Genomic DNA, 7,250 nt, shown 5'->3' on the forward strand with positions numbered 1-7,250 from the left:
TTTTTTTAAATTTTCACTTTTGCACTCATATTTTGCCTATTTAATATGAATGTTGGATGAGATAAAAACTTATCCATTTCATAAGTTTAAGTCTTTTAAGTTTTTGAAAAAACTCAAACTTCAAAGAAAAAATGTCTTCTCTTTCTTTAACCGTTAAGGTTTCTCTATTTTGGGATGGAGATATACTTGATGATAATAATACCGTTCGTTATAGTATCAAACCAAAAGCCCATGTAAAGTTTCCAACAACCTTAAATTACGAAACATTGATCCCACACAAAAAAAAAAATGAACACTGATCCCACAGAGTATGGATTATCTGTAATTGGCAGATATCCATACAGTGTTTCACAAGGCTTAGTGCTTTATGGTGTGTGGAATATCAATGATGATGACTCTTTGAGGGAGTATTTGAGGGCGCCTGAAGAATATAGGGATTTAGTCACCATTTATGTTCTTGAAATATTTATAGAAAAGATACCTGAAGAAGTCCCTCAAGTCCATCCTACCCATGGTAACACTTATGGGGACTTTAGTTCTTATGGAGACATTTTGAGTGGTCAAGTGCTGCTGGAAACTCTAAGCCAGCAATTTAATCAAACTTACATTGAAAATTGGTAAATGTCCATTTTTAAATTATTATTTTATATAGTAGCACGTGTTTATTTTATTTATTGGTAAATATCTATTTTTGGTATCTTTGTAGGGGCTACACACCTGATATGAGTAATATTGGGCAAAACCCTCAGTTCGGTGGAGTTGAAAATTATTCAAAAAACTCTCTAGTGGTACCAAATAATGATTTTGGGCAATCTACTCAGTTCGGTGGAGATGATCTTTCTCTAAACCATGTCAATATCGGTAGGTTTATCACCTTGATATTAAATAATTCATATATATTTGATGTTGGTATTTAAAATATGTTACTTTTCGTGTAGGAAGAGGCCTTTCTTAGATGGTGATGATTATCCAAATTATTGTGAGACATCATCAAGTGACAGCGAACTGAATGATGCAGAAGAAACCAATGATGATGACGAAGAGGTCGATGTATAATCTGGTGGGCAGCAAGCAAATTTAATAGCATTGACGCAAAGTTCGCTGCCGGAAAACCCAACTCCCGAAAGCCCAATGCAGTGGTATTCTGACAATATTCCATATCTAGATAATCTTCAAGGTCGGGCTGATGCCTTTGTCTTCAGCAGAGAAGATGATCAATGTCGTCAAAAAATATGGAAATAACCGGCCGATCTTATAAAAGATAATTGCTACCTTGAAAAAGGGATGGTGTTCGGGTCAAAAAAGGCATTGCAAAGGGCAGTAAAAATTTATTGTTACAAGGAAATTAGGGAGTATAGGGTTGATGATTCAACCAGAAAAATATGGAGACTAGTTTATAGATGACAGTATTAAGGCTGTGCATGGATGCTTCGAGGAATTGAAAAGCCCGATGGCATGTGGGTTATCACAAAATTCCACAAACATCACACTTGTGCAATGGGAGATAATTGAGCAGATCATTTTAATTTAGATATAAAAATATGATTGCTCAAGTGCTACTTAAAGACGTTGTCGAAACCCCAAGGTAACCTATTCTACCTAGTTCATTATAATTCTTACATCAATTAAATTGTCATTACTAAGTGTTGTTTGTTTAAACTTGTGCGGGATCCCCATCAAAGATTGCATTAGAAACGTTAAGATAGTATATCAAAAAACAATAAGCAAGAGAAAGGGATAGCTTGGGTGTAGGCATGCGTTTGAGATGATTTATGGGAAATTGGGAGAACTCTTTAAAGATGTTCTTCGAGCTATATGGTAGCTCTACAAAAATTCAATGCTGGAACTGTTGTAGAGTGGAGGCTTCTGGCAAGTAATATTTTTAACTATGTGTTTTGGGCATTTAAACCATCTATTGATGGTTTTGCTCACTGCCGGCCAGTCATATCCATAGATGGCACACATGTATATGGTGCATATGACATCAAGTTACTGATTGCAATAGGAATGGATGCCAATGGGTCGATATTCCCTCTTGCTTTCGCAATTGCCGCTAACGAGAGCAACGACACATGGGGGATGTTTTTGACACATTTGAGGCTGCATATTATTAAGGATTGCATGGGCATATGCGTGCTATTTGATCGCCATCAAGTCATAATGCACAGCATGTCTACTTTGGAGGGGTGAAAGCCTCCCTTTGCTTACCATCGCTATTGTTTAAGGCATATTAAGGCAAATTTTCAAACGAAGTTCAAAAATGGCACACTTAACAAATTGATGTGGCCGACTGCGATGAAGCATCAACAAAAGAAATGGCTTATGAGGATGGAGACGATCAAGGCAGTAAGTCCAGAATCATATACTTGGTTGAAGAAAATTGAAGTAAAAAAATGGACATTACATGCTGATAAAGGCAGAAGATGGGGGATGCTCACAATAAACAGCTCGGAGTCATTCAATGGTTTGCTAAAATCTGCTCGGGGACTACCCATTACTGCAATGGTAAGAATGACTTTCATGCAAGTTGTGGAGCGGTTTGTGACAAGAACCAAGCAAGCCAGATCTATATTGGCAGAGGGTGGGAGATAGATGCCAAAGCCTTTAAAAATGATGGAGCATCACAGGCAAAAATGTCAACTGCACAAGATGACCGAGTATAGCCTAGCTGTACGTGTGTATGAAGTCAGAATAGGTTATTACCAGGGTAGGGGAGGACACATACATACCGTTTATGAGGGCACGAGAACGTGCAGTTGTGGTAAGTGGCAAACATACCACATGTCGTGTTCTCATGCCGTCAAGTGTTTCGAGGCAACGGGAAAAATAGTATCAAGTTATGTGGCATCAGAATACAGCGTCAAAAGTTACGATAAAGCATATGCCAGCCACTTCTACCCACTTATTGATCAAGCTTATTGGCCAAACGAGCCATTTTCAATGGTTGCTAATAAGGAGTATATCCGTAAAATTCGGGTTAACGCATGAACTCAGATTCATAATCAAATGGATATCAATGATAGGACATACTCTCACAGGTACTCTACGTGTAAGGAGTTTGGACATGATAAGCGTTTGTGTAGCCTACGAGGTCGTGGTGGTGCAAGTACGTCTCATAGTAGAAAAGCCTTCCGTACTTGATGTATTGTTTTAAATATTTTGTTATTGTAAATAATGATGTATTATTTGGTTATTGCAATGAATTATTTTGAACCTCTCGTATTGGATGAAATATTTTTTAATATAATACTTTTATTTGTACATTCGAAAAAAAACTAATGCCTTGACTAAAAAATAAAACACTTAAAACAAAACCTTATAAAATAAAAGACTTAAGCCTAAACATAACAAGATTCAAACAAAGAGAAATTACTTCAGGCCACTTTACAACCCTTAAAACGACGATCCAAACGTTTAGGTAAACTTGATGTTATGAGCCGACATTATTGTCCGCAAAAAAAATATCAAGTTCTATATAAAATATTAATATTTTGAAGTTTTGGAACATGACTAATCTTTCGTCAAATTATGAAAAAACTTGAATCTAAGAGCTTTAAAATTGAGTGGAAAAAAAATACTACCCTTTGCGCACTAAATTAGTGCGCAAAGGGTATTTACTGCGCAAAGGGTACTTCAGTCACTTTTTTTTCTGGGTTATTTTGGTACCTTTGAATACTTTTTGGGTCATTTAAGTTGCGGACTCATCTTTTTTCCCTATTTAACAAAATTAGTGTCTATTCTCTTCAACAATTGAATCTTTTCCATGTGTAGTCCTGAGATCTTTTCTAAGTGCTCACATAAATTAGATGACTTTTTTTTTTCTTCAAAAGTGGTATGACGTAGGCTCGGCCACTTTGGCTAACCTTAGGCGGGCACCCCTCCAAAGTGCAATGGTCACCAACCTAGGCCGTGGGCCTTCATGATCACCCATTGACCCCGTCCAGGTAAAGTATTAAATTAGACGCCTTGATGCCCAAAAAGTGCATCCAGATAAGTATTAAATTAGACGCCTTGATGCCTAAAAAGTGTTTCAGCAACATGCTTCAGGGAATAAATTAATTGTTGGCGTATTTATACAGTTAGCTAATGTGAGAAAATGATATTAAAAGTTGTTCACGAGTCTTGCTGTTGATTCATTGTCAAAGGGTATCAGTTGAGGACCTCTGTTGTTGGTGTCTTCACTTTTACTTTATAGCTGTGAACTAGGAATTACATCATTTTGCTATGGGATAGTCCTATTTATGACAATTTTTTTTATAGAGATTGCAAAACAATCATGGTGTTGTTTAGAATTTTTCTGCAGTCTGGTTTGGTTTAGAAGGGGCGAACTTGATCCTGGTTTCCAATTAGTGAATCTCTTTTTTCTGCAAGACCGAAAGAGCCTTGGATCAACTTGAATTGGCCAAGGTTCAAGAACCAAAAAATCGCTTGGCCGAACAGATTATCCCCCTGATTGAATCAGAGAAGGCACGCCTCGTTCGAAGAGTGCACATTAAGGTGCCTTTGATATGTCTGTTCTGAGTTATTTACTAGATCAAATTTAAGCTTCGGTGTTTTTTTGGGTTGGGAGGTTTCCGCAAATTGTTATGGTTTTTATTTTTGGAAAATGTTCATGTGGGATCACTAGAAATTTGCTATAGTTGATGGGTTGGTGTGATTGAGTGACTTTTTCTTCGTTAATTTTGAACTTTTCTGGATCATATTATTGTTTTCTTCTTTTCTTTTGAGCCGAGGATCCACCGGAAACAACATCTCTACCCTCAAAGGTAAGGGTAAGGTCTACGGATATCCTACTCTCTCCAGACTAGCAAACCCCACTTGTGGGATTACACTGGGTATGTTGTTCTTTTGTATGGGAGGAATATAATTTTCACTAGAAAATTCAAACTCATCAGAAGTTGGGCGACTGATGGTGGTTTCACCAGAAGCTTTTTTTTTTTAACTCTCTTCGTGGGGTGAATTTAGTAAGTGTAGGTCATAGCCCCCCTAGTTAGACTATAATTTATAGTTCTTTCGGCATTTTCAACCGTTCCCGAGCATTGATTAGCTCGCTTTTGACCCTAGGAGACCGCTGATATGCTTCCCGGGGTGCCTAGACTGAATTCAGGAAACTTTGGTGGAAATATAGGCTTAAAATGAAAAATGGTTGACCCAAAGTTGACTTTTGGGCAAACGAACCTTTTTCGGAATTCCATCAATTTTGAGAGGTTCGGATGGTTGTTTAGAACTTGTATGTGTGTTTGGTCCGGTTCCCAATGCACTTGGGTGCATTTCGGGACTTGGGATGGAAGTTTGGAATTAAGGCACCAGGAGTTGACTTGGTTAACGAGACCTCCGTTGGGAATTTTGAGGCCACAGGCGCGTTCGCAGCGCAACTTTATGTGGGAATATGTGTCTGGTATATGAACAGATGGCCTCGGGAATTAGTCAAAAAATCAGATCGAAAAGAAATCTTGGGTTAAGTTTTTGGTGTTTGGTGCCCGCTTTAGCGGCACCAGACTGCGGCAGCAGCACAGTTGGAGCGGTAGCCTTGCTGCTGGAGCGATTAATCACTTTTAGTCATTACCGCTGAAGCATCTAGGTGGTCGCTGGGGCGGTCCAGGTACCACTTCAGCAGGTGACGGGCAGTTAATAATATTAATGAAGTGTTAAAAAGACCTAGACCCTCAATTTACCCCATTTCGATAATTGAACTTAAAGAAATTACTCTTAAGGATATTTGGAAGAAAATCTTGGAGGTAATTCCTACTCACTTCTTCATTCTTCCTTTAAACCATATTCATGTTAAGATTCCTCCTTCTCCCTTAATGAACCCAAGGTGGTAAGAGTTAAAAGAGGGTTTGGAAGAACATTGTTCCTAGGATTATTAATGAATAAATTGGTGATTTTTTGTTAAATATTGACTAATCTAGGCTTATTAATCATAGATATTCCACTTTTAATGTTGAATTTCGGATTCGGAGATTTAGGATTTATACCCAATTTGGGGGTCTTGCATGAAATCAGAATCTAGGCTAATTATTGAGCTAAATCAGCAATTAAGGGTGGGATTATGATTGCCTAGTACTTAATTTAGTATTTTGCCAGCGAATTTCCCATTTTGCCCTTGCAGGCCCGTTTTTCCAATTTATAAGGTTAAAATGGACCTAGCTGATATCATAGCAATATTAGTATCATTCTTCAAGATTTCTAATATGGAATTTGATTATGCTTAGACTACTTTGGTTCTCAGCTTCAGAGGAAGGGCAAGGCAAAAAAGTGACTTGTTGGTGTTGCGATTCAGCAGTCCAGGTAGGTTATGGTTTACCTTTGGTGAGACTTTGTATAGTGAATCATATATTTAGATTATAATGTTAGTGACAGCATGTGAACCTTCGGGTATGAAGTTGGGATGGATATTACCCTAGGTTGGGCCCTGATACGTGTTGGGACTAGCCACCTCGTTATGTGTACCTTGACTATTTCATTGTGTTGGCTTGATACCATGTGTAGTTGGTAGATATCGACTTCTGTTTGTCGTCTGGATTTGGATAGAATTGACATACCCGTGTTGGTATTTATACGTGGTTATATTACTGGCGTACCCACTGTTGGTGTTTAACTTATTGATATATGTTGGCATACCCACCGTTGGTATTGTGATGTGATACGTTGTTGGCATACCTCGTTGAGGTACTTGTGATATTGAACTTAATTGTTGATGATTGACATAAGCATTGCACGTAATTTCTCATATTTATCATGCATGGCTGATATCCGATGATGATCCTGTATCGTTGATTGCGTGAAACTAATATTTTGATGAACTCTTTTACTTGAGTGATTATGAAAAGGCCGATGTCCGAAGATTCGTTCCTGAATCGTTTTTTATATGAAACTGATATTTTGATGAACTCCTTTACTTGAGTGATTGTGAGAAGGCCGATGTCCGAGGTTTAATTCCGGAATCGTTGATTATGTGAAACTGATATTTGACAGGCTCTTTTACTTGAGTGACTGTGAGATGGCCGATGTCCGGTGATCTATTCCGGCATCGTTGCTGCATGGTCGATTCTGATGTTATTCCGGAATTGTTGTTAGTGCATGGACTCTGTGCGTTCCCCAGGGTGGTGCCGGTGAGACTCCCCCTGTGAGCAATTAGCCGAGGTCCGTCGTACTGTTGGGCAATGATCGGGATGGGTGGCACTTAGACTTCGCGAGTCACGGCGGGTTGTGCTACTCTGGAGAACGTCGATATTTTCGTCCGGAGT

At 38.5% G+C, this 7,250-nt stretch overlaps 1 pseudogene; it reads right to left on the minus strand.

Annotated features, from left to right (window-relative positions):
• Positions 1 to 3,831: 3,831 nt before the first annotated feature.
• Positions 3,832 to 3,953, minus strand: LOC132041235 (U1 spliceosomal RNA; annotated as a pseudogene).
• Between the last annotated feature and the right edge of the window lie 3,297 nt (positions 3,954 to 7,250).

The sequence above is a fragment of the Lycium ferocissimum genome, chromosome 12 (assembly GCF_029784015.1).
Source record: "Lycium ferocissimum isolate CSIRO_LF1 chromosome 12, AGI_CSIRO_Lferr_CH_V1, whole genome shotgun sequence".
Classification (NCBI taxonomy): domain Eukaryota; kingdom Viridiplantae; phylum Streptophyta; class Magnoliopsida; order Solanales; family Solanaceae; genus Lycium; species Lycium ferocissimum.